Source organism: Lissotriton helveticus, chromosome 1_1 (genome assembly GCF_964261635.1).
Source record: "Lissotriton helveticus chromosome 1_1, aLisHel1.1, whole genome shotgun sequence".
Classification (NCBI taxonomy): Eukaryota; Metazoa; Chordata; class Amphibia; order Caudata; family Salamandridae; genus Lissotriton; species Lissotriton helveticus.
Window position 1 is genome coordinate 217,891,386 of NC_136057.1, and position 22,569 is coordinate 217,913,954.

Here is a 22,569-nt window from a genome sequence, read left to right on the forward strand (position 1 = left end):
GTTTTTGCAATTTTAGTAATGGAATATCTTATTCGTCATGCAGGGGAACACAAAAAGAGCATCCAATTAGAGTAATTTTTCTTGAAAGGAAGCAACCGCCTGAACAGGGACTTGAACCCTGGACCCTCAGATTAAAAGTCTGATGCTCTACCGACTGAGCTATCCAGGCTCTGCTATACTCTGTCTTAAAATCAGCTAAACAAATGTGGACGTACACTGACCTACACTCTATGTATTAATATGGTTACATATATTAGCAATCAAATTTGTAGAGTTTAATAACAAATTGATGTTTTAACCCCTTCCATGCTCATGACGAGCTCAGCTCTTCGTGCAGTACACTTGTCGTGTGCTTATGACGAGCTGAGCTCGTCATGAACAATGGATTTACAGATCATTCAGCACAGGAGGAAAATCTCCTGTAGCATTGAAGGTGTTAAGCATTTGAAATTTCAGCAGCACACGTAATCCATTTTAAATCCTGAAATTTGTACTATCTCATTTTCGGCTGACTTAGAAATCATGTGTCTAAAATGACCTTGTGAAATCAATAAAGTGCCAAATACTATTACTACCTACTAAATTACATACATTTTCAGCAGTTTCTTTGGGAACTTCCTCTTGGGCATAGATTATGCAATGTTTTCAAAGCAAACAGTCTCTGTTTAAGTAGACTTTCTTTCACTGCCATTTTGGTAAATGTTTCGGGTGATGCAGACGCAGGCATTGCTTGTTACTGCTTCAATTAGTTATAAAATAAGAGGAGGGATAAAATTGACCCAGCTGGTGTTTGAACACAAAGCCTTTGAATGCTTTTGCTACATTCGTCTAGGACTCCAAGCCGCTATCCATTGCACTAGAGATCCGACCTGATTCAACACGGTGATCAGAGATTCACAAATAAAAAGATGACCTATCAGCTGTTGACCAACTTTATCAAGTTAATCGGACACTACCTTACATTTTGAACATTGAATTGGGTAAAAGATAATCAACAAACTACATGATACAGTTTGGGTAAGTCTTCTTAACCCTTGTCAAAGAATGTAGAAGACAGATGGGTATGTAATGACTTGATTAAGACTTTTTTGAAACATCTCGAATAGGACTCCCCATTCATTGGATCCTGAAAAGAGTATGCAATTGATATACCTTTTCTTTAACCAAGCCGCCTGAACAGGGACTTGAACCCTGGGCCCTCAGATTAAAAGACTGATGCTCTCCCGACTGAGCTATCCAGGCTCGGAGAGGCCGCTCCACAAAATGACCTTATCAACATTTGGAAGTGTCCCAACTATCACTACGTTTCTTAAGATGGTTGCCGGTATTAAGTACTGAATACGCGGAATATAATAATGAATTGGTACTTCAAGCATTTGAAATCTCTTCAGTAAATTTAACCTTATTGTAAGTCCTGAAATTGCTACTATCTCATTTTTTTTGCTGACTTAGAAGTCATATGTTTTTATTGACATTGTAAAATTAAGGAAGGGCCCAAAATCTTACTTCTGAGTAAATTACATTTTCATAAGTACAGCTGCCAATTTCCTCTTCTGCAAAGATTGCGTAATTTGAATAGTATCTATTTAAAATAGACTTCCTTTCACTGCCCTTTTTGGTGAAGCAGAAGCATGCATGCACTGTTTATTACTCTTTTAAACAGTTATGAAATAAATAGGGATAAAACTGACTCTGGTGGGATTCGAACCCACAACCTTTGAATATCTTTTTTACATTCACCTAGAAGTCCAATGCGCTATCCATTGCGCCACAGAGCCAATACGCTCTAATTAGGTGCAGAGATATTCTGAAATGAAATAATGTTGATCAGCTTTATAAAGTTCATTTGATACTATAACCATGGATTTATTTTGAATATTGAATTGGGGAAATTATATTCACCGTCTCAAGTTACATGATACCTTAGGTAAGTCTACGTACGACTTAAGTTTAGTCAAATGGCACATGATATATGAGGCAGATGTGCATTTCACAACTCCATGAAAGACGTTTTTGCAATTTTAGTAATGGAATATCTTATTCGTCATGCAGGGGAACACAAAAAGAGCATCCAATTAGAGTAATTTTTCTTGAAAGGAAGCAACCGCCTGAACAGGGACTTGAACCCTGGACCCTCAGATTAAAAGTCTGATGCTCTACCGACTGAGCTATCCAGGCTCTGCTATACTCTGTCTTAAAATCAGCTAAACAAATGTGGACGTACACTGACCTACACTCTATGTATTAATATGGTTACATATATTAGCAATCAAATTTGTAGAGTTTAATAACAAATTGATGTTTTAACCCCTTCCATGCTCATGACGAGCTCAGCTCTTCGTGCAGTACACTTGTCGTGTGCTTATGACGAGCTGAGCTCGTCATGAACAATGGATTTACAGATCATTCAGCACAGGAGGAAAATCTCCTGTAGCATTGAAGGTGTTAAGCATTTGAAATTTCAGCAGCACACGTAATCCATTTTAAATCCTGAAATTTGTACTATCTCATTTTCGGCTGACTTAGAAATCATGTGTCTAAAATGACATTGTGAAATCAATAAAGTGCCAAATACTATTACTACCTACTAAATTACATACATTTTCAGCAGTTTCTTTGGGAACTTCCTCTTGGGCATAGATTATGCAATGTTTTCAAAGCAAACAGTCTCTGTTTAAGTAGACTTTCTTTCACTGCCATTTTGGTAAATGTTTCTGGTGATGCAGACGCAGGCATTGCTTGTTACTGCTTCAATTAGTTATAAAATAAGAGGAGGGATAAAATTGACCCAGCTGGTGTTTGAACACAAAGCCTTTGAATGCTTTTGCTACATTCGTCTAGGACTCCAAGCCGCTATCCATTGCACTAGAGATCCGACCTGATTCAACACGGTGATCAGAGATTCACAAATAAAAAGATGACCTATCAGCTGTTGACCAACTTTATCAAGTTAATCGGACACTACCTTACATTTTGAACATTGAATTGGGTAAAAGATAATCAACAAACTACATGATACAGTTTGGGTAAGTCTTCTTAACCCTTGTCAAAGAATGTAGAAGACAGATGGGTATGTAATGACTTGATTAAGACTTTTTTGAAACATCTCGAATAGGACTCCCCATTCATTGGATCCTGAAAAGAGTATGCAATTGATATACCTTTTCTTTAACCAAGCCGCCTGAACAGGGACTTGAACCCTGGGCCCTCAGATTAAAAGACTGATGCTCTCCCGACTGAGCTATCCAGGCTCGGAGAGGCCGCTCCACAAAATGACCTTATCAACATTTGGAAGTGTCCCAACTATCACTACGTTTCTTAAGATGGTTGCCGGTATTAAGTACTGAATACGCGGAATATAATAATGAATTGGTACTTCAAGCATTTGAAATCTCTTCAGTAAATTTAACCTTATTGTAAGTCCTGAAATTGCTACTATCTCATTTTTTTTGCTGACTTAGAAGTCATATGTTTTTATTGACATTGTAAAATTAAGGAAGGGCCCAAAATCTTACTTCTGAGTAAATTACATTTTCATAAGTACAGCTGCCAATTTCCTCTTCTGCAAAGATTGCGTAATTTGAATAGTATCTATTTAAAATAGACTTCCTTTCACTGCCCTTTTTGGTGAAGCAGAAGCATGCATGCACTGTTTATTACTCTTTTAAACAGTTATGAAATAAATAGGGATAAAACTGACTCTGGTGGGATTCGAACCCACAACCTTTGAATATCTTTTTTACATTCACCTAGAAGTCCAATGCGCTATCCATTGCGCCACAGAGCCAATACGCTCTAATTAGGTGCAGAGATATTCTGAAATGAAATAATGTTGATCAGCTTTATAAAGTTCATTTGATACTATAACCATGGATTTATTTTGAATATTGAATTGGGGAAATTATATTCACCGTCTCAAGTTACATGATACCTTAGGTAAGTCTACGTACGACTTAAGTTTAGTCAAATGGCACATGATATATGAGGCAGATGTGCATTTCACAACTCCATGAAAGACGTTTTTGCAATTTTAGTAATGGAATATCTTATTCGTCATGCAGGGGAACACAAAAAGAGCATCCAATTAGAGTAATTTTTCTTGAAAGGAAGCAACCGCCTGAACAGGGACTTGAACCCTGGACCCTCAGATTAAAAGTCTGATGCTCTACCGACTGAGCTATCCAGGCTCTGCTATACTCTGTCTTAAAATCAGCTAAACAAATGTGGACGTACACTGACCTACACTCTATGTATTAATATGGTTACATATATTAGCAATCAAATTTGTAGAGTTTAATAACAAATTGATGTTTTAACCCCTTCCATGCTCATGACGAGCTCAGCTCTTCGTGCAGTACACTTGTCGTGTGCTTATGACGAGCTGAGCTCGTCATGAACAATGGATTTACAGATCATTCAGCACAGGAGGAAAATCTCCTGTAGCATTGAAGGTGTTAAGCATTTGAAATTTCAGCAGCACACGTAATCCATTTTAAATCCTGAAATTTGTACTATCTCATTTTCGGCTGACTTAGAAATCATGTGTCTAAAATGACATTGTGAAATCAATAAAGTGCCAAATACTATTACTACCTACTACATTACATACATTTTCAGCAGTATCTTTGGGAATTTCCTCTTGGGCATAGATTATGCAATGTTTTCAAAGCAAACAGTCTCTGTTTAAGTAGACTTTCTTTCACTGCCATTTTGGTAAATGTTTCTGGTGATGCAGACGCAGGCATTGCTTGTTACTGTTTCAATTAGTTATAAAATAAGAGGAGGGATAAAATTGACCCAGCTGGTGTTTGAACACAAAGCCTTTGAATGCTTTTGCTACATTCGTCTAGGACTCCAAGCCGCTATCCATTGCACTAGAGATCCGACCTGATTCAACACGGTGATCAGAGATTCACAAATAAAAAGATGACCTATCAGCTGTTGACCAACTTTATCAAGTTAATCGGACACTACCTTACATTTTGAACATTGAATTGGGTAAAAGATAATCAACAAACTACATGATACAGTTTGGGTAAGTCTTCTTAACCCTTGTCAAAGAATGTAGAAGACAGATGGGTATGTAATGACTTGATTAAGACTTTTTTGAAACATCTCGAATAGGACTCCCCATTCATTGGATCCTGAAAAGAGTATGCAATTGATATACCTTTTCTTTAACCAAGCCGCCTGAACAGGGACTTGAACCCTGGGCCCTCAGATTAAAAGACTGATGCTCTCCCGACTGAGCTATCCAGGCTCGGAGAGGCCGCTCCACAAAATGACCTTATCAACATTTGGAAGTGTCCCAACTATCACTACGTTTCTTAAGATGGTTGCCGGTATTAAGTACTGAATACGCGGAATATAATAATGAATTGGTACTTCAAGCATTTGAAATCTCTTCAGTAAATTTAACCTTATTGTAAGTCCTGAAATTGCTACTATCTCATTTTTTTTGCTGACTTAGAAGTCATATGTTTTTATTGACATTGTAAAATTAAGGAAGGGCCCAAAATCTTACTTCTGAGTAAATTACATTTTCATAAGTACAGCTGCCAATTTCCTCTTCTGCAAAGATTGCGTAATTTGAATAGTATCTATTTAAAATAGACTTCCTTTCACTGCCCTTTTTGGTGAAGCAGAAGCATGCATGCACTGTTTATTACTCTTTTAAACAGTTATGAAATAAATAGGGATAAAACTGACTCTGGTGGGATTCGAACCCACAACCTTTGAATATCTTTTTTACATTCACCTAGAAGTCCAATGCGCTATCCATTGCGCCACAGAGCCAATACGCTCTAATTAGGTGCAGAGATATTCTGAAATGAAATAATGTTGATCAGCTTTATAAAGTTCATTTGATACTATAACCATGGATTTATTTTGAATATTGAATTGGGGAAATTATATTCACCGTCTCAAGTTACATGATACCTTAGGTAAGTCTACGTACGACTTAAGTTTAGTCAAATGGCACATGATATATGAGGCAGATGTGCATTTCACAACTCCATGAAAGACGTTTTTGCAATTTTAGTAATGGAATATCTTATTCGTCATGCAGGGGAACACAAAAAGAGCATTCAATTAGAGTAATTTTTCTTGAAAGGAAGCAACCGCCTGAACAGGGACTTGAACCCTGGACCCTCAGATTAAAAGTCTGATGCTCTACCGACTGAGCTATCCAGGCTCTGCTATACTCTGTCTTAAAATCAGCTAAACAAATGTGGACGTACACTGACCTACACTCTATGTATTAATATGGTTACATATATTAGCAATCAAATTTGTAGAGTTTAATAACAAATTGATGTTTTAACCCCTTCCATGCTCATGACGAGCTCAGCTCTTCGTGCAGTACACTTGTCGTGTGCTTATGACGAGCTGAGCTCGTCATGAACAATGGATTTACAGATCATTCAGCACAGGAGGAAAATCTCCTGTAGCATTGAAGGTGTTAAGCATTTGAAATTTCAGCAGCACACGTAATCCATTTTAAATCCTGAAATTTGTACTATCTCATTTTCGGCTGACTTAGAAATCATGTGTCTAAAATGACCTTGTGAAATCAATAAAGTGCCAAATACTATTACTACCTACTAAATTACATACATTTTCAGCAGTTTCTTTGGGAACTTCCTCTTGGGCATAGATTATGCAATGTTTTCAAAGCAAACAGTCTCTGTTTAAGTAGACTTTCTTTCACTGCCATTTTGGTAAATGTTTCTGGTGATGCAGACGCAGGCATTGCTTGTTACTGCTTCAATTAGTTATAAAATAAGAGGAGGGATAAAATTGACCCAGCTGGTGTTTGAACACAAAGCCTTTGAATGCTTTTGCTACATTCGTCTAGGACTCCAAGCCGCTATCCATTGCACTAGAGATCCGACCTGATTCAACACGGTGATCAGAGATTCACAAATAAAAAGATGACCTATCAGCTGTTGACCAACTTTATCAAGTTAATCGGACACTACCTTACATTTTGAACATTGAATTGGGTAAAAGATAATCAACAAACTACATGATACAGTTTGGGTAAGTCTTCTTAACCCTTGTCAAAGAATGTAGAAGACAGATGGGTATGTAATGACTTGATTAAGACTTTTTTGAAACATCTCGAATAGGACTCCCCATTCATTGGATCCTGAAAAGAGTATGCAATTGATATACCTTTTCTTTAACCAAGCCGCCTGAACAGGGACTTGAACCCTGGGCCCTCAGATTAAAAGACTGATGCTCTCCCGACTGAGCTATCCAGGCTCGGAGAGGCCGCTCCACAAAATGACCTTATCAACATTTGGAAGTGTCCCAACTATCACTACGTTTCTTAAGATGGTTGCCGGTATTAAGTACTGAATTCGCGGAATATAATAATGAATTGGTACTTCAAGCATTTGAAATCTCTTCAGTAAATTTAACCTTATTGTAAGTCCTGAAATTGCTACTATCTCATTTTTTTTGCTGACTTAGAAGTCATATGTTTTTATTGACATTGTAAAATTAAGGAAGGGCCCAAAATCTTACTTCTGAGTAAATTACATTTTCATAAGTACAGCTGCCAATTTCCTCTTCTGCAAAGATTGCGTAATTTGAATAGTATCTATTTAAAATAGACTTCCTTTCACTGCCCTTTTTGGTGAAGCAGAAGCATGCATGCACTGTTTATTACTCTTTTAAACAGTTATGAAATAAATAGGGATAAAACTGACTCTGGTGGGATTCGAACCCACAACCTTTGAATATCTTTTTTACATTCACCTAGAAGTCCAATGCGCTATCCATTGCGCCACAGAGCCAATACGCTCTAATTAGGTGCAGAGATATTCTGAAATGAAATAATGTTGATCAGCTTTATAAAGTTCATTTGATACTATAACCATGGATTTATTTTGAATATTGAATTGGGGAAATTATATTCACCGTCTCAAGTTACATGATACCTTAGGTAAGTCTACGTACGACTTAAGTTTAGTCAAATGGCACATGATATATGAGGCAGATGTGCATTTCACAACTCCATGAAAGACGTTTTTGCAATTTTAGTAATGGAATATCTTATTCGTCATGCAGGGGAACACAAAAAGAGCATTCAATTAGAGTAATTTTTCTTGAAAGGAAGCAACCGCCTGAACAGGGACTTGAACCCTGGACCCTCAGATTAAAAGTCTGATGCTCTACCGACTGAGCTATCCAGGCTCTGCTATACTCTGTCTTAAAATCAGCTAAACAAATGTGGACGTACACTGACCTACACTCTATGTATTAATATGGTTACATATATTAGCAATCAAATTTGTAGAGTTTAATAACAAATTGATGTTTTAACCCCTTCCATGCTCATGACGAGCTCAGCTCTTCGTGCAGTACACTTGTCGTGTGCTTATGACGAGCTGAGCTCGTCATGAACAATGGATTTACAGATCATTCAGCACAGGAGGAAAATCTCCTGTAGCATTGAAGGTGTTAAGCATTTGAAATTTCAGCAGCACACGTAATCCATTTTAAATCCTGAAATTTGTACTATCTCATTTTCGGCTGACTTAGAAATCATGTGTCTAAAATGACCTTGTGAAATCAATAAAGTGCCAAATACTATTACTACCTACTAAATTACATACATTTTCAGCAGTTTCTTTGGGAACTTCCTCTTGGGCATAGATTATGCAATGTTTTCAAAGCAAACAGTCTCTGTTTAAGTAGACTTTCTTTCACTGCCATTTTGGTAAATGTTTCTGGTGATGCAGACGCAGGCATTGCTTGTTACTGCTTCAATTAGTTATAAAATAAGAGGAGGGATAAAATTGACCCAGCTGGTGTTTGAACACAAAGCCTTTGAATGCTTTTGCTACATTCGTCTAGGACTCCAAGCCGCTATCCATTGCACTAGAGATCCGACCTGATTCAACACGGTGATCAGAGATTCACAAATAAAAAGATGACCTATCAGCTGTTGACCAACTTTATCAAGTTAATCGGACACTACCTTACATTTTGAACATTGAATTGGGTAAAAGATAATCAACAAACTACATGATACAGTTTGGGTAAGTCTTCTTAACCCTTGTCAAAGAATGTAGAAGACAGATGGGTATGTAATGACTTGATTAAGACTTTTTTGAAACATCTCGAATAGGACTCCCCATTCATTGGATCCTGAAAAGAGTATGCAATTGATATACCTTTTCTTTAACCAAGCCGCCTGAACAGGGACTTGAACCCTGGGCCCTCAGATTAAAAGACTGATGCTCTCCCGACTGAGCTATCCAGGCTCGGAGAGGCCGCTCCACAAAATGACCTTATCAACATTTGGAAGTGTCCCAACTATCACTACGTTTCTTAAGATGGTTGCCGGTATTAAGTACTGAATACGCGGAATATAATAATGAATTGGTACTTCAAGCATTTTAAATCTCTTCAGTAAATTTAACCTTATTGTAAGTCCTGAAATTGCTACTATCTCATTTTTTTTGCTGACTTAGAAGTCATATGTTTTTATTGACATTGTAAAATTAAGGAAGGGCCCAAAATCTTACTTCTGAGTAAATTACATTTTCATAAGTACAGCTGCCAATTTCCTCTTCTGCAAAGATTGCGTAATTTGAATAGTATCTATTTAAAATAGACTTCCTTTCACTGCCCTTTTTGGTGAAGCAGAAGCATGCATGCACTGTTTATTACTCTTTTAAACAGTTATGAAATAAATAGGGATAAAACTGACTCTGGTGGGATTCGAACCCACAACCTTTGAATATCTTTTTTACATTCACCTAGAAGTCCAATGCGCTATCCATTGCGCCACAGAGCCAATACGCTCTAATTAGGTGCAGAGATATTCTGAAATGAAATAATGTTGATCAGCTTTATAAAGTTCATTTGATACTATAACCATGGATTTATTTTGAATATTGAATTGGGGAAATTATATTCACCGTCTCAAGTTACATGATACCTTAGGTAAGTCTACGTACGACTTAAGTTTAGTCAAATGGCACATGATATATGAGGCAGATGTGCATTTCACAACTCCATGAAAGACGTTTTTGCAATTTTAGTAATGGAATATCTTATTCGTCATGCAGGGGAACACAAAAAGAGCATCCAATTAGAGTAATTTTTCTTGAAAGGAAGCAACCGCCTGAACAGGGACTTGAACCCTGGACCCTCAGATTAAAAGTCTGATGCTCTACCGACTGAGCTATCCAGGCTCTGCTATACTCTGTCTTAAAATCAGCTAAACAAATGTGGACGTACACTGACCTACACTCTATGTATTAATATGGTTACATATATTAGCAATCAAATTTGTAGAGTTTAATAACAAATTGATGTTTTAACCCCTTCCATGCTCATGACGAGCTCAGCTCTTCGTGCAGTACACTTGTCGTGTGCTTATGACGAGCTGAGCTCGTCATGAACAATGGATTTACAGATCATTCAGCACAGGAGGAAAATCTCCTGTAGCATTGAAGGTGTTAAGCATTTGAAATTTCAGCAGCACACGTAATCCATTTTAAATCCTGAAATTTGGACTATCTCATTTTCGGCTGACTTAGAAATCATGTGTCTAAAATGACATTGTGAAATCAATAAAGTGCCAAATACTATTACTACCTACTAAATTACATACATTTTCAGCAGTTTCTTTGGGAACTTCCTCTTGGGCATAGATTATGCAATGTTTTCAAAGCAAACAGTCTCTGTTTAAGTAGACTTTCTTTCACTGCCATTTTGGTAAATGTTTCTGGTGATGCAGACGTAGGCATTGCTTGTTACTGTTTCAATTAGTTATAAAATAAGAGGAGGGATAAAATTGACCCAGCTGGTGTTTGAACACAAAGCCTTTGAATGCTTTTGCTACATTCGTCTAGGACTCCAAGCCGCTATCCATTGCACTAGAGATCCGACCTGATTCAACACGGTGATCAGAGATTCACAAATAAAAAGATGACCTATCAGCTGTTGACCAACTTTATCAAGTTAATCGGACACTACCTTACATTTTGAACATTGAATTGGATAAAAGATAATCAACAAACTACATGATACAGTTTGGGTAAGTCTTCTTAACCCTTGTCAAAGAATGTAGAAGACAGATGGGTATGTAATGACTTGATTAAGACTTTTTTGAAACATCTCTAATAGGACTCCCCATTCATTGGATCCTGAAAAGAGTATGCAATTGATATACCTTTTTTTAACCAAGCCGCCTGAACAGGGACTTGAACCCTGGGCCCTCAGATTAAAAGTCTGATGCTCTCCCGACTGAGCTATCCAGGCTCGGAGAGGGCGCTCCACAAAATGACCTTATCAACATTTGGAAGTGTCCCAACTATCACTACGTTTCTTAAGATGGTTGCCGGTATTAAGTACTGAATACGCGGAATATAATAATGAATTGGTACTTCAAGCATTTGAAATCTCTTCAGTAAATTTAACCTTATTGTAAGTCCTGAAATTGCTACTATCTCATTTTTTTTGCTGACTTAGAATTCATATGTTTTTATTGACATTGTAAAATTAAGGAAGGGCCCAAAATCTTACTTCTGAGTAAATTACATTTTCATAAGTACAGCTGCCAATTTCCTCTTCTGCAAAGATTGCGTAACTTGAATAGTATCTATTTTAAATAGACTTCCTTTCACTGCCCTTTTTGGTGAAGCAGAAGCATGCATGCACTGTTTATTACTCTTTTAAACAGTTATGAAATAAATAGTGATAAAAATGACTCTGGTGGGATTCGAACCCACAACCTTTGAATATCTTTTTTACATTCACCTAGAAGTCCAATGCGCTATCCATTGCGCCACAGAGCCAATACACTCTGATGAGGTGCAGAGATATTCTGAAATGAAATAATGTTGATCAGCTTTATAAAGTTCATTTGATACTATAACCATGGATTTATTTTGAATATTGAATTGGGGAAATTATATTCACCGTCTCAAGTTACATGATACCTTAGTTAAGTCTACGTACGACTTAAGTTTAGTCAAATGGCACATGATATATGAGGCAGATGTGCATTTCACAACTCCATGAAAGACGTTTTTGCAATTTTAGTAATGGAATATCTTATTCGTCATGCAGGGGAACACAAAAAGAGCATCCAATTAGAGTAATTTTTCTTTAAAGGAAGCAACCGCCTGAACAGGGACTTGAACCCTGGACTCTCAGATTAAAAGTCTGATGCTCTACCGACTGAGCTATCCAGGCTCTGCTATACTCTGTCTTAAAATCAGCTAAACAAATGTGGACGTACACTGACCTACACTCTGTGTATTAATATGGTTACATATATTAGCAATCAAATTTGTAGAGTTTAATAACAAATTGATGTTTTAACCCCTTCCATGCTCATGACGAGCTCAGCTCGTCGTGCAGTACACTTGTCGTGTGCTTATGACGAGCTGAGCTCGTCATGAACAATGGATTTACAGATCATTCAGCACAGGAGGAAAATCTCCTGTAGCATTGAAGGTGTTAAGCATTTGAAATTTCAGCAGCACACGTAATCCATTTTAAATCCTGAAATTTGTACTATCTCATTTTCGGCTGACTTAGAAATCATGTGTCTAAAATGACCTTGTGAAATCAATAAAGTGCCAAATACTATTACTACCTACTAAATTACATACATTTTCAGCAGTTTCTTTGGGAACTTCCTCTTGGGCATAGATTATGCAGTGTTTTCAAAGCAAACACACTCTGTTTAAGTAGACTTTCTTTCACTGCCATTTTGGTAAATGTTTCTGGTGATGCAGACGCAGGCATTGCTTGTTACTGTTTCAATTAGTTATAAAATAAGAGGAAGGATAAAATTGACCCAGCTGGTGTTTGAACACAAAGCCTTTGAATGCTTTTGCTACATTCGTCTAGGACTCCAAGCCGCTATCCATTGCACTAGAGATCCGACCTGATTCAACACGGTGATCAGAGATTCACAAATAAAAAGATGACCTATCAGCTGTTGACCAACTTTATCAAGTTAATCGGACACTACCTTACATTTTGAACATTGAATTGGTTAAAAGATAATCAACAAACTACATGATACAGTTTGGGTAAGTCTTCTTAACCCTTGTCAAAGAATGTAGAAGACAGATGGGTATGTAATGACTTGATTAAGACTTTTTTGAAACATCTCTAATAGGACTCCCCATTCATTGGATCCTGAAAAGAGTATGCAATTGATATACCTTTTCTTTAACCAAGCCGCCTGAACAGGGACTTGAACCCTGGGCCCTCAGATTAAAAGACTGATGCTCTCCCGACTGAGCTATCCAGGCTCGGAGAGGCCGCTCCACAAAATGACCTTATCAACATTTGGAAGTGTCCCAACTATCACTACGTTTCTTAAGATGGTTGCCGGTATTAAGTACTGAATACGCGGAATATAATAATGAATTGGTACTTCAAGCATTTGAAATCTCTTCAGTAAATGTAACCTTATTGTAAGTCCTGAAATTGCTACTATCTAATTTTTTTTGCTGACTTAGAAGTCATATGTTTTTATTGACATTGTAAAATGAAGGAAGGGCCCAAAAACTTACTTCTGAGTAAATTACATTTTCATAAGTACAGCTGACAATTTCCTCTTCTGCAAAGATTGCGTAATTTGAATAGTATCTATTTAAAATAGACTTCCTTTCACTGCCCTTTTTGGTGAAGCAGAAGCATGCATGCACTGTTTATTACTCTTTTAAACAGTTATGAAGTAAATAGGGATAAAACTGACTCTGGTGGGATTTGAACCCACAACCTTTGAATATCTTTTTTACATTCACCTAGAAGTCCAATGCGCTATCCATTGCGCCACAGAGCCAATACGCTCTGATTAGGTGCAGAGATATTCTGAAATGAAATAATGTTGATCAGCTTTATAAAGTTCATTTGATACTATAACCATGGATTTATTTTGAATATTGAATTGGGGAAATTATATTCACCGTCTCAAGTTACATGATACCTTAGGTAAGTCTACGTACGACTTAAGTTTAGTCAAATGGCACATGATATATGAGGCAGATGTGCATTTCACAACTCCATGAAAGACGTTTTTGCAATTTTAGTAATGGAATATCTTATTCGTCATGCAGGGGAACACAAAAAGAGCATCCAATTAGAGTAATTTTTCTTTAAAGGAAGCAACCGCCTAAACAGGGACTTGAACCCTGGACCCTCAGATTAAAAGTCTGAAGCTCTACGGACTGAGCTATCCAGGCTCTGCTATACTCTGTCTTAAAATCAGCTGAACAAATGTGGACGTACACTGACCTACACTCTGTGTATTAATATGGTTACATATATTAGCAATCAAATTTGTAGAGTTTAATAACAAATTGATGTTTTAACCCCTTCCATGCTCATGACGAGCTCAGCTCGTCGTGCAGTACACTTGTCGTGTGCTTATGACGAGCTGAGCTCGTCATGAACAATGGATTTACAGATCATTCAGCACAGGAGGAAAATCTCCTGTAGCATTGAAGGTGTTAAGCATTTGAAATTTCAGCAGCACACGTAATCCATTTTAAATCCTGAAATTTGGACTATCTCATTTTCGGCTGACTTAGAAATCATGTGTCTAAAATGACCTTGTGAAATCAATAAAGTGCCAAATACTATTACTACCTACTAAATTACATACATTTTCAGCAGTTTCTTTGGGAACTTCCTCTTGGGCATAGATTATGCAATGTTTTCAAAGCAAACAGTCTCTGTTTAAGTAGACTTTCTTTCACTGCCATTTTGGTAAATGTTTCTGGTGATGCAGACGCAGGCATTGCTTGTTACTGCTTCAATTAGTTATAAAATAAGAGGAGGGATAAAATTGACCCAGCTGGTGTTTGAACACAAAGCCTTTGAATGCTTTTGCTACATTCGTCTAGGACTCCAAGCCGCTATCCATTGCACTAGAGATCCGACCTGATTCAACACGGTGATCAGAGATTCACAAATAAAAAGATGACCTATCAGCTGTTGACCAACTTTATCAAGTTAATCGGACACTACCTTACATTTTGAACATTGAATTGGGTAAAAGATAATCAACAAACTACATGATACAGTTTGGGTAAGTCTTCTTAACCCTTGTCAAAGAATGTAGAAGACAGATGGGTATGTAATGACTTGATTAAGACTTTTTTGAAACATCTCGAATAGGACTCCCCATTCATTGGATCCTGAAAAGAGTATGCAATTGATATACCTTTTCTTTAACCAAGCCGCCTGAACAGGGACTTGAACCCTGGGCCCTCAGATTAAAAGACTGATGCTCTCCCGACTGAGCTATCCAGGCTCGGAGAGGCCGCTCCACAAAATGACCTTATCAACATTTGGAAGTGTCCCAACTATCACTACGTTTCTTAAGATGGTTGCCGGTATTAAGTACTGAATACGCGGAATATAATAATGAATTGGTACTTCAAGCATTTTAAATCTCTTCAGTAAATTTAACCTTATTGTAAGTCCTGAAATTGCTACTATCTCATTTTTTTTGCTGACTTAGAAGTCATATGTTTTTATTGACATTGTAAAATTAAGGAAGGGCCCAAAATCTTACTTCTGAGTAAATTACATTTTCATAAGTACAGCTGCCAATTTCCTCTTCTGCAAAGATTGCGTAATTTGAATAGTATCTATTTAAAATAGACTTCCTTTCACTGCCCTTTTTGGTGAAGCAGAAGCATGCATGCACTGTTTATTACTCTTTTAAACAGTTATGAAATAAATAGGGATAAAACTGACTCTGGTGGGATTCGAACCCACAACCTTTGAATATCTTTTTTACATTCACCTAGAAGTCCAATGCGCTATCCATTGCGCCACAGAGCCAATACGCTCTAATTAGGTGCAGAGATATTCTGAAATGAAATAATGTTGATCAGCTTTATAAAGTTCATTTGATACTATAACCATGGATTTATTTTGAATATTGAATTGGGGAAATTATATTCACCGTCTCAAGTTACATGATACCTTAGGTAAGTCTACGTACGACTTAAGTTTAGTCAAATGGCACATGATATATGAGGCAGATGTGCATTTCACAACTCCATGAAAGACGTTTTTGCAATTTTAGTAATGGAATATCTTATTCGTCATGCAGGGGAACACAAAAAGAGCATCCAATTAGAGTAATTTTTCTTTAAAGGAAGCAACCGCCTGAACAGGGACTTGAACCCTGGACCCTCAGATTAAAAGTCTGATGCTCTACCGACTGAGCTATCCAGGCTCTGCTATACTCTGTCTTAAAATCAGCTAAACAAATGTGGACGTACACTGACCTACACTCTATGTATTAATATGGTTACATATATTAGCAATCAAATTTGTAGAGTTTAATAACAAATTGATGTTTTAACCCCTTCCATGCTCATGACGAGCTCAGCTCTTCGTGCAGTACACTTGTCGTGTGCTTATGACGAGCTGAGCTCGTCATGAACAATGGATTTACAGATCATTCAGCACAGGAGGAAAATCTCCTGTAGCATTGAAGGTGTTAAGCATTTGAAATTTCAGCAGCACACGTAATCCATTTTAAATCCTGAAATTTGTACTATCTCATTTTCGGCTGACTTAGAAATCATGTGTCTAAAATGACATTGTGAAATCAATAAAGTGCCAAATACTATTACTACCTACTACATTACATACATTTTCAGCAGTATCTTTGGGAATTTCCTCTTGGGCATAGATTATGCAATGTTTTCAAAGCAAACAGTCTCTGTTTAAGTAGACTTTCTTTCACTGCCATTTTGGTAAATGTTTCTGGTGATGCAGACGCAGGCATTGCTTGTTACTGTTTCAATTAGTTATAAAATAAGAGGAGGGATAAAATTGACCCAGCTGGTGTTTGAACACAAAGCCTTTGAATGCTTTTGCTACATTCGTCTAGGACTCCAAGCCGCTATCCATTGCACTAGAGATCCGACCTGATTCAACACGGTGATCAGAGATTCACAAATAAAAAGATGACCTATCAGCTGTTGACCAACTTTATCAAGTTAATCGGACACTACCTTACATTTTGAACATTGAATTGGGTAAAAGATAATCAACAAACTACATGATACAGTTTGGGTAAGTCTTCTTAACCCTTGTCAAAGAATGTAGAAGACAGATGGGTATGTAATGACTTGATTAAGACTTTTTTGAAACATCTCTAATAGGACTCCCCATTCATTGGATCCTGAAAAGAGTATGCAATTGATATACCTTTTTTTAACCAAGCCGCCTGAACAGGGACTTGAACCCTGGGCCCTCAGATTAAAAGTCTGATGCTCTCCCGACTGAGCTATCCAGGCTCGGAGAGGGCGCTCCACAAAATGACCTTATCAACATTTGGAAGTGTCCCAACTATCACTACGTTTCTTAAGATGGTTGCCGGTATTAAGTACTGAATACGCGGAATATAATAATGAATTGGTACTTCAAGCATTTGAAATCTCTTCAGTAAATTTAACCTTATTGTAAGTCCTGAAATTGCTACTATCTCATTTTTTTTGCTGACTTAGAATTCATATGTTTTTATTGACATTGTAAAATTAAGGAAGGGCCCAAAATCTTACTTCTGAGTAAATTACATTTTCATAAGTACAGCTGCCAATTTCCTCTTCTGCAAAGATTGCGTAACTTGAATAGTATCTATTTAAAATAGACTTCCTTTCACTGCCCTTTTTGGTGAAGCAGAAGCATGCATGCACTGTTTATTACTCTTTTAAACAGTTATGAAATAAATAGTGATAAAAATGACTCTGGTGGGATTCGAACCCACAACCTTTGAATATCTTTTTTACATTCACCTAGAAGTCCAATGCGCTATCCATTGCGCCACAGAGCCAATACACTCTGATGAGGTGCAGAGATATTCTGAAATGAAATAATGTTGATCAGCTTTATAAAGTTCATTTGATACTATAACCATGGATTTATTTTGAATATTGAATTGGGGAAATTATATTCACCGTCTCAAGTTACATGATACCTTAGGTAAGTCTACGTACGACTTAAGTTTAGTCAAATGGCACATGATATATGAGGCAGATGTGCATTTCACAACTCCATGAAAGACGTTTTTGCAATTTTAGTAATGGAATATCTTATTCGTCATGCAGGGGAACACAAAAAGAGCATCCAATTAGAGTAATTTTTCTTTAAAGGAAGCAACCGCCTGAACAGGGACTTGAACCCTGGACTCTCAGATTAAAAGTCTGATGCTCTACCGACTGAGCTATCCAGGCTCTGCTATACTCTGTCTTAAAATCAGCTAAACAAATGTGGACGTACACTGACCTACACTCTGTGTATTAATATGGTTACATATATTAGCAATCAAATTTGTAGAGTTTAATAACAAATTGATGTTTTAACCCCTTCCATGCTCATGACGAGCTCAGCTCGTCGTGCAGTACACTTGTCGTGTGCTTATGACGAGCTGAGCTCGTCATGAACAATGGATTTACAGATCATTCAGCACAGGAGGAAAATCTCCTGTAGCATTGAAGGTGTTAAGCATTTGAAATTTCAGCAGCACACGTAATCCATTTTAAATCCTGAAATTTGTACTATCTCATTTTCGGCTGACTTAGAAATCATGTGTCTAAAATGACCTTGTGAAATCAATAAAGTGCCAAATACTATTACTACCTACTAAATTACATACATTTTCAGCAGTTTCTTTGGGAACTTCCTCTTGGGCATAGATTATGCAATGTTTTCAAAGCAAACACACTCTGTTTAAGTAGACTTTCTTTCACTGCCATTTTGGTAAATGTTTCTGGTGATGCAGACGCAGGCATTGCTTGTTACTGTTTCAATTAGTTATAAAATAAGAGGAGGGATAAAATTGACCCAGCTGGTGTTTGAACACAAAGCCTTTGAATGCTTTTGCTACATTCGTCTAGGACTCCAAGCCGCTATCCATTGCACTAGAGATCCGACCTGATTCAACACGGTGATCAGAGATTCACAAATAAAAAGATGACCTATCAGCTGTTGACCAACTTTATCAAGTTAATCGGACACTACCTTACATTTTGAACATTGAATTGGTTAAAAGATAATCAACAAACTACATGATACAGTTTGGGTAAGTCTTCTTAACCCTTGTCAAAGAATGTAGAAGACAGATGGGTATGTAATGACTTGATTAAGACTTTTTTGAAACATCTCTAATAGGACTCCCCATTCATTGGATCCTGAAAAGAGTATGCAATTGATATACCTTTTCTTTAACCAAGCCGCCTGAACAGGGACTTGAACCCTGGGCCCTCAGATTAAAAGACTGATGCTCTCCCGACTGAGCTATCCAGGCTCGGAGAGGCCGCTCCACAAAATGACCTTATCAACATTTGGAAGTGTCCCAACTATCACTACGTTTCTTAAGATGGTTGCCGGTATTAAGTACTGAATACGCGGAATATAATAATGAATTGGTACTTCAAGCATTTGAAATCTCTTCAGTAAATGTAACCTTATTGTAAGTCCTGAAATTGCTACTATCTAATTTTTTTTGCTGACTTAGAAGTCATATGTTTTTATTGACATTGTAAAATGAAGGAAGGGCCCAAAAACTTACTTCTGAGTAAATTACATTTTCATAAGTACAGCTGACAATTTCCTCTTCTGCAAAGATTGCGTAATTTGAATAGTATCTATTTAAAATAGACTTCCTTTCACTGCCCTTTTTGGTGAAGCAGAAGCATGCATGCACTGTTTATTACTCTTTTAAACAGTTATGAAGTAAATAGGGATAAAACTGACTCTGGTGGGATTTGAACCCACAACCTTTGAATATCTTTTTTACATTCACCTAGAAGTCCAATGCGCTATCCATTGCGCCACAGAGCCAATACGCTCTGATTAGGTGCAGAGATATTCTGAAATGAAATAATGTTGATCAGCTTTATAAAGTTCATTTGATACTATAACCATGGATTTATTTTGAATATTGAATTGGGGAAATTATATTCACCGTCTCAAGTTACATGATACCTTAGGTAAGTCTACGTACGACTTAAGTTTAGTCAAATGGCACATGATATATGAGGCAGATGTGCATTTCACAACTCCATGAAAGACGTTTTTGCAATTTTAGTAATGGAATATCTTATTTTCGTCATGCAGGGGAACACAAAAAGAGCATCCAATTAGAGTAATTTTTCTTTAAAGGAAGCAACCGCCTGAACAGGGACTTGAACCCTGGACTCTCAGATTAAAAGTCTGATGCTCTACCGACTGAGCTATCCAGGCTCTGCTATACTCTGTCTTAAAATCAGCTAAACAAATGTGGACGTACACTGACCTACACTCTGTGTATTAATATGGTTACATATATTAGCAATCAAATTTGTAGAGTTTAATAACAAATTGATGTTTTAACCCCTTCCATGCTCATGACGAGCTCAGCTCGTGGTGCAGTACACTTGTCGTGTGCTTATGACGAGCTGAGCTCGTCATGAACAATGGATTTACAGATCATTCAGCACAGGAGGAAAATCTCCTGTAGCATTGAAGGTGTTAAGCATTTGAAATTTCAGCAGCACACGTAATCCATTTTAAATCCTGAAATTTGTACTATCTCATTTTCGGCTGACTTAGAAATCATGTGTCTAAAATGACCTTGTGAAATCAATAAAGTGCCAAATACTATTACTACCTACTAAATTACATACATTTTCAGCAGTTTCTTTGGGAACTTCCTCTTGGGCATAGATTATGCAGTGTTTTCAAAGCAAACACACTCTGTTTAAGTAGACTTTCTTTCACTGCCATTTTGGTAAATGTTTCTGGTGATGCAGACGCAGGCATTGCTTGTTACTGTTTCAATTAGTTATAAAATAAGAGGAGGGATAAAATTGACCCAGCTGGTGTTTGAACACAAAGCCTTTGAATGCTTTTGCTACATTCGTCTAGGACTCCAAGCCGCTATCCATTGCACTAGAGATCCGACCTGATTCAACACGGTGATCAGAGATTCACAAATAAAAAGATGACCTATCAGCTGTTGACCAACTTTATCAAGTTAATCGGACACTACCTTACATTTTGAACATTGAATTGGTTAAAAGATAATCAACAAACTACATGATACAGTTTGGGTAAGTCTTCTTAACCCTTGTCAAAGAATGTAGAAGACAGATGGGTATGTAATGACTTGATTAAGACTTTTTTGAAACATCTCTAATAGGACTCCCCATTCATTGGATCCTGAAAAGAGTATGCAATTGATATACCTTTTCTTTAACCAAGCCGCCTGAACAGGGACTTGAACCCTGGGCCCTCAGATTAAAAGACTGATGCTCTCCCGACTGAGCTATCCAGGCTCGGAGAGGCCGCTCCACAAAATGACCTTATCAACATTTGGAAGTGTCCCAACTATCACTACGTTTCTTAAGATGGTTGCCGGTATTAAGTACTGAATACGCGGAATATAATAATGAATTGGTACTTCAAGCATTTGAAATCTCTTCAGTAAATGTAACCTTATTGTAAGTCCTGAAATTGCTACTATCTAATTTTTTTTGCTGACTTAGAAGTCATATGTTTTTATTGACATTGTAAAATGAAGGAAGGGCCCAAAAACTTACTTCTGAGTAAATTACATTTTCATAAGTACAGCTGACAATTTCCTCTTCTGCAAAGATTGCGTAATTTGAATAGTATCTATTTAAAATAGACTTCCTTTCACTGCCCTTTTTGGTGAAGCAGAAGCATGCATGCACTGTTTATTACTCTTTTAAACAGTTATGAAGTAAATAGGGATAAAACTGACTTTGGTGGGATTTGAACCCACAACCTTTGAATATCTTTTTTACATTCACCTAGAAGTCCAATGCGCTATCCATTGCGCCACAGAGCCAATACGCTCTGATTAGGTGCAGAGATATTCTGAAATGAAATAATGTTGATCAGCTTTATAAAGTTCATTTGATACTATAACCATGGATTTATTTTGAATATTGAATTGGGGAAATTATATTCACCGTCTCAAGTTACATGATACCTTAGGTAAGTCTACGTACGACTTAAGTTTAGTCAAATGGCACATGATATATGAGGCAGATGTGCATTTCACAACTCCATGAAAGACGTTTTTGCAATTTTAGTAATGGAATATCTTATTCGTCATGCAGGGGAACACAAAAAGAGCATCCAATTAGAGTAATTTTTCTTTAAAGGAAGCAACCGCCTAAACAGGGACTTGAACCCTGGACCCTCAGATTAAAAGTCTGATGCTCTACGGACTGAGCTATCCAGGCTCTGCTATACTCTGTCTTAAAATCAGCTAAACAAATGTGGACGTACACTGACCTACACTCTGTGTATTAATATGGTTACATATATTAGCAATCAAATTTGTAGAGTTTAATAACAAATTGATGTTTTAACCCCTTCCATGCTCATGACGAGCTCAGCTCGTCGTGCAGTACACTTGTCGTGTGCTTATGACGAGCTGAGCTCGTCATGAACAATGGATTTACAGATCATTCAGCACAGGAGGAAAATCTCCTGTAGCATTGAAGGTGTTAAGCATTTGAAATTTCAGCAGCACACGAAATC

At 37.2% G+C, this 22,569-nt stretch overlaps 17 non-coding genes across 17 annotated transcripts; all 17 read right to left on the minus strand.

The window, feature by feature from the left end:
- Positions 1-96: 96 nt before the first annotated feature.
- On the minus strand, positions 97-169 carry TRNAK-UUU (transfer RNA lysine (anticodon UUU)). The gene has a single exon. It is a non-coding gene; the product is annotated as a tRNA-Lys (tRNA).
- A 1,518-nt stretch (positions 170-1,687) lies between these two features.
- TRNAR-UCU (transfer RNA arginine (anticodon UCU)) lies at positions 1,688-1,778 on the minus strand. Its single transcript is given in 2 exon segments — positions 1,688-1,723; positions 1,742-1,778. It is a non-coding gene; the product is annotated as a tRNA-Arg (tRNA).
- A 327-nt stretch (positions 1,779-2,105) lies between these two features.
- Positions 2,106-2,178, minus strand: TRNAK-UUU (transfer RNA lysine (anticodon UUU)). Its single transcript has one exon. It is a non-coding gene; the product is annotated as a tRNA-Lys (tRNA).
- A 1,518-nt stretch (positions 2,179-3,696) lies between these two features.
- Positions 3,697-3,787, minus strand: TRNAR-UCU (transfer RNA arginine (anticodon UCU)). Its single transcript is given in 2 exon segments — positions 3,697-3,732; positions 3,751-3,787. It is a non-coding gene; the product is annotated as a tRNA-Arg (tRNA).
- A 327-nt stretch (positions 3,788-4,114) lies between these two features.
- Positions 4,115-4,187, minus strand: TRNAK-UUU (transfer RNA lysine (anticodon UUU)). The gene has a single exon. It is a non-coding gene; the product is annotated as a tRNA-Lys (tRNA).
- Positions 4,188-5,705: 1,518 nt separating this feature from the next.
- TRNAR-UCU (transfer RNA arginine (anticodon UCU)) lies at positions 5,706-5,796 on the minus strand. Its single transcript is given in 2 exon segments — positions 5,706-5,741; positions 5,760-5,796. It is a non-coding gene; the product is annotated as a tRNA-Arg (tRNA).
- Positions 5,797-6,123: 327 nt separating this feature from the next.
- Positions 6,124-6,196, minus strand: TRNAK-UUU (transfer RNA lysine (anticodon UUU)). The gene has a single exon. It is a non-coding gene; the product is annotated as a tRNA-Lys (tRNA).
- A 1,518-nt stretch (positions 6,197-7,714) lies between these two features.
- TRNAR-UCU (transfer RNA arginine (anticodon UCU)) lies at positions 7,715-7,805 on the minus strand. The gene is given in 2 exon segments: positions 7,715-7,750; positions 7,769-7,805. It is a non-coding gene; the product is annotated as a tRNA-Arg (tRNA).
- A 327-nt stretch (positions 7,806-8,132) lies between these two features.
- Positions 8,133-8,205, minus strand: TRNAK-UUU (transfer RNA lysine (anticodon UUU)). The gene has a single exon. It is a non-coding gene; the product is annotated as a tRNA-Lys (tRNA).
- A 1,518-nt stretch (positions 8,206-9,723) lies between these two features.
- TRNAR-UCU (transfer RNA arginine (anticodon UCU)) lies at positions 9,724-9,814 on the minus strand. The gene is given in 2 exon segments: positions 9,724-9,759; positions 9,778-9,814. It is a non-coding gene; the product is annotated as a tRNA-Arg (tRNA).
- A 327-nt stretch (positions 9,815-10,141) lies between these two features.
- On the minus strand, positions 10,142-10,214 carry TRNAK-UUU (transfer RNA lysine (anticodon UUU)). Its single transcript has one exon. It is a non-coding gene; the product is annotated as a tRNA-Lys (tRNA).
- A 1,517-nt stretch (positions 10,215-11,731) lies between these two features.
- TRNAR-UCU (transfer RNA arginine (anticodon UCU)) lies at positions 11,732-11,822 on the minus strand. Its single transcript is given in 2 exon segments — positions 11,732-11,767; positions 11,786-11,822. It is a non-coding gene; the product is annotated as a tRNA-Arg (tRNA).
- Positions 11,823-13,740: 1,918 nt separating this feature from the next.
- Positions 13,741-13,831, minus strand: TRNAR-UCU (transfer RNA arginine (anticodon UCU)). The gene is given in 2 exon segments: positions 13,741-13,776; positions 13,795-13,831. It is a non-coding gene; the product is annotated as a tRNA-Arg (tRNA).
- A 1,918-nt stretch (positions 13,832-15,749) lies between these two features.
- On the minus strand, positions 15,750-15,840 carry TRNAR-UCU (transfer RNA arginine (anticodon UCU)). The gene is given in 2 exon segments: positions 15,750-15,785; positions 15,804-15,840. It is a non-coding gene; the product is annotated as a tRNA-Arg (tRNA).
- A 327-nt stretch (positions 15,841-16,167) lies between these two features.
- Positions 16,168-16,240, minus strand: TRNAK-UUU (transfer RNA lysine (anticodon UUU)). The gene has a single exon. It is a non-coding gene; the product is annotated as a tRNA-Lys (tRNA).
- Positions 16,241-17,757: 1,517 nt separating this feature from the next.
- On the minus strand, positions 17,758-17,848 carry TRNAR-UCU (transfer RNA arginine (anticodon UCU)). Its single transcript is given in 2 exon segments — positions 17,758-17,793; positions 17,812-17,848. It is a non-coding gene; the product is annotated as a tRNA-Arg (tRNA).
- A 1,918-nt stretch (positions 17,849-19,766) lies between these two features.
- TRNAR-UCU (transfer RNA arginine (anticodon UCU)) lies at positions 19,767-19,857 on the minus strand. The gene is given in 2 exon segments: positions 19,767-19,802; positions 19,821-19,857. It is a non-coding gene; the product is annotated as a tRNA-Arg (tRNA).
- Positions 19,858-22,569: the final 2,712 nt, after the last annotated feature.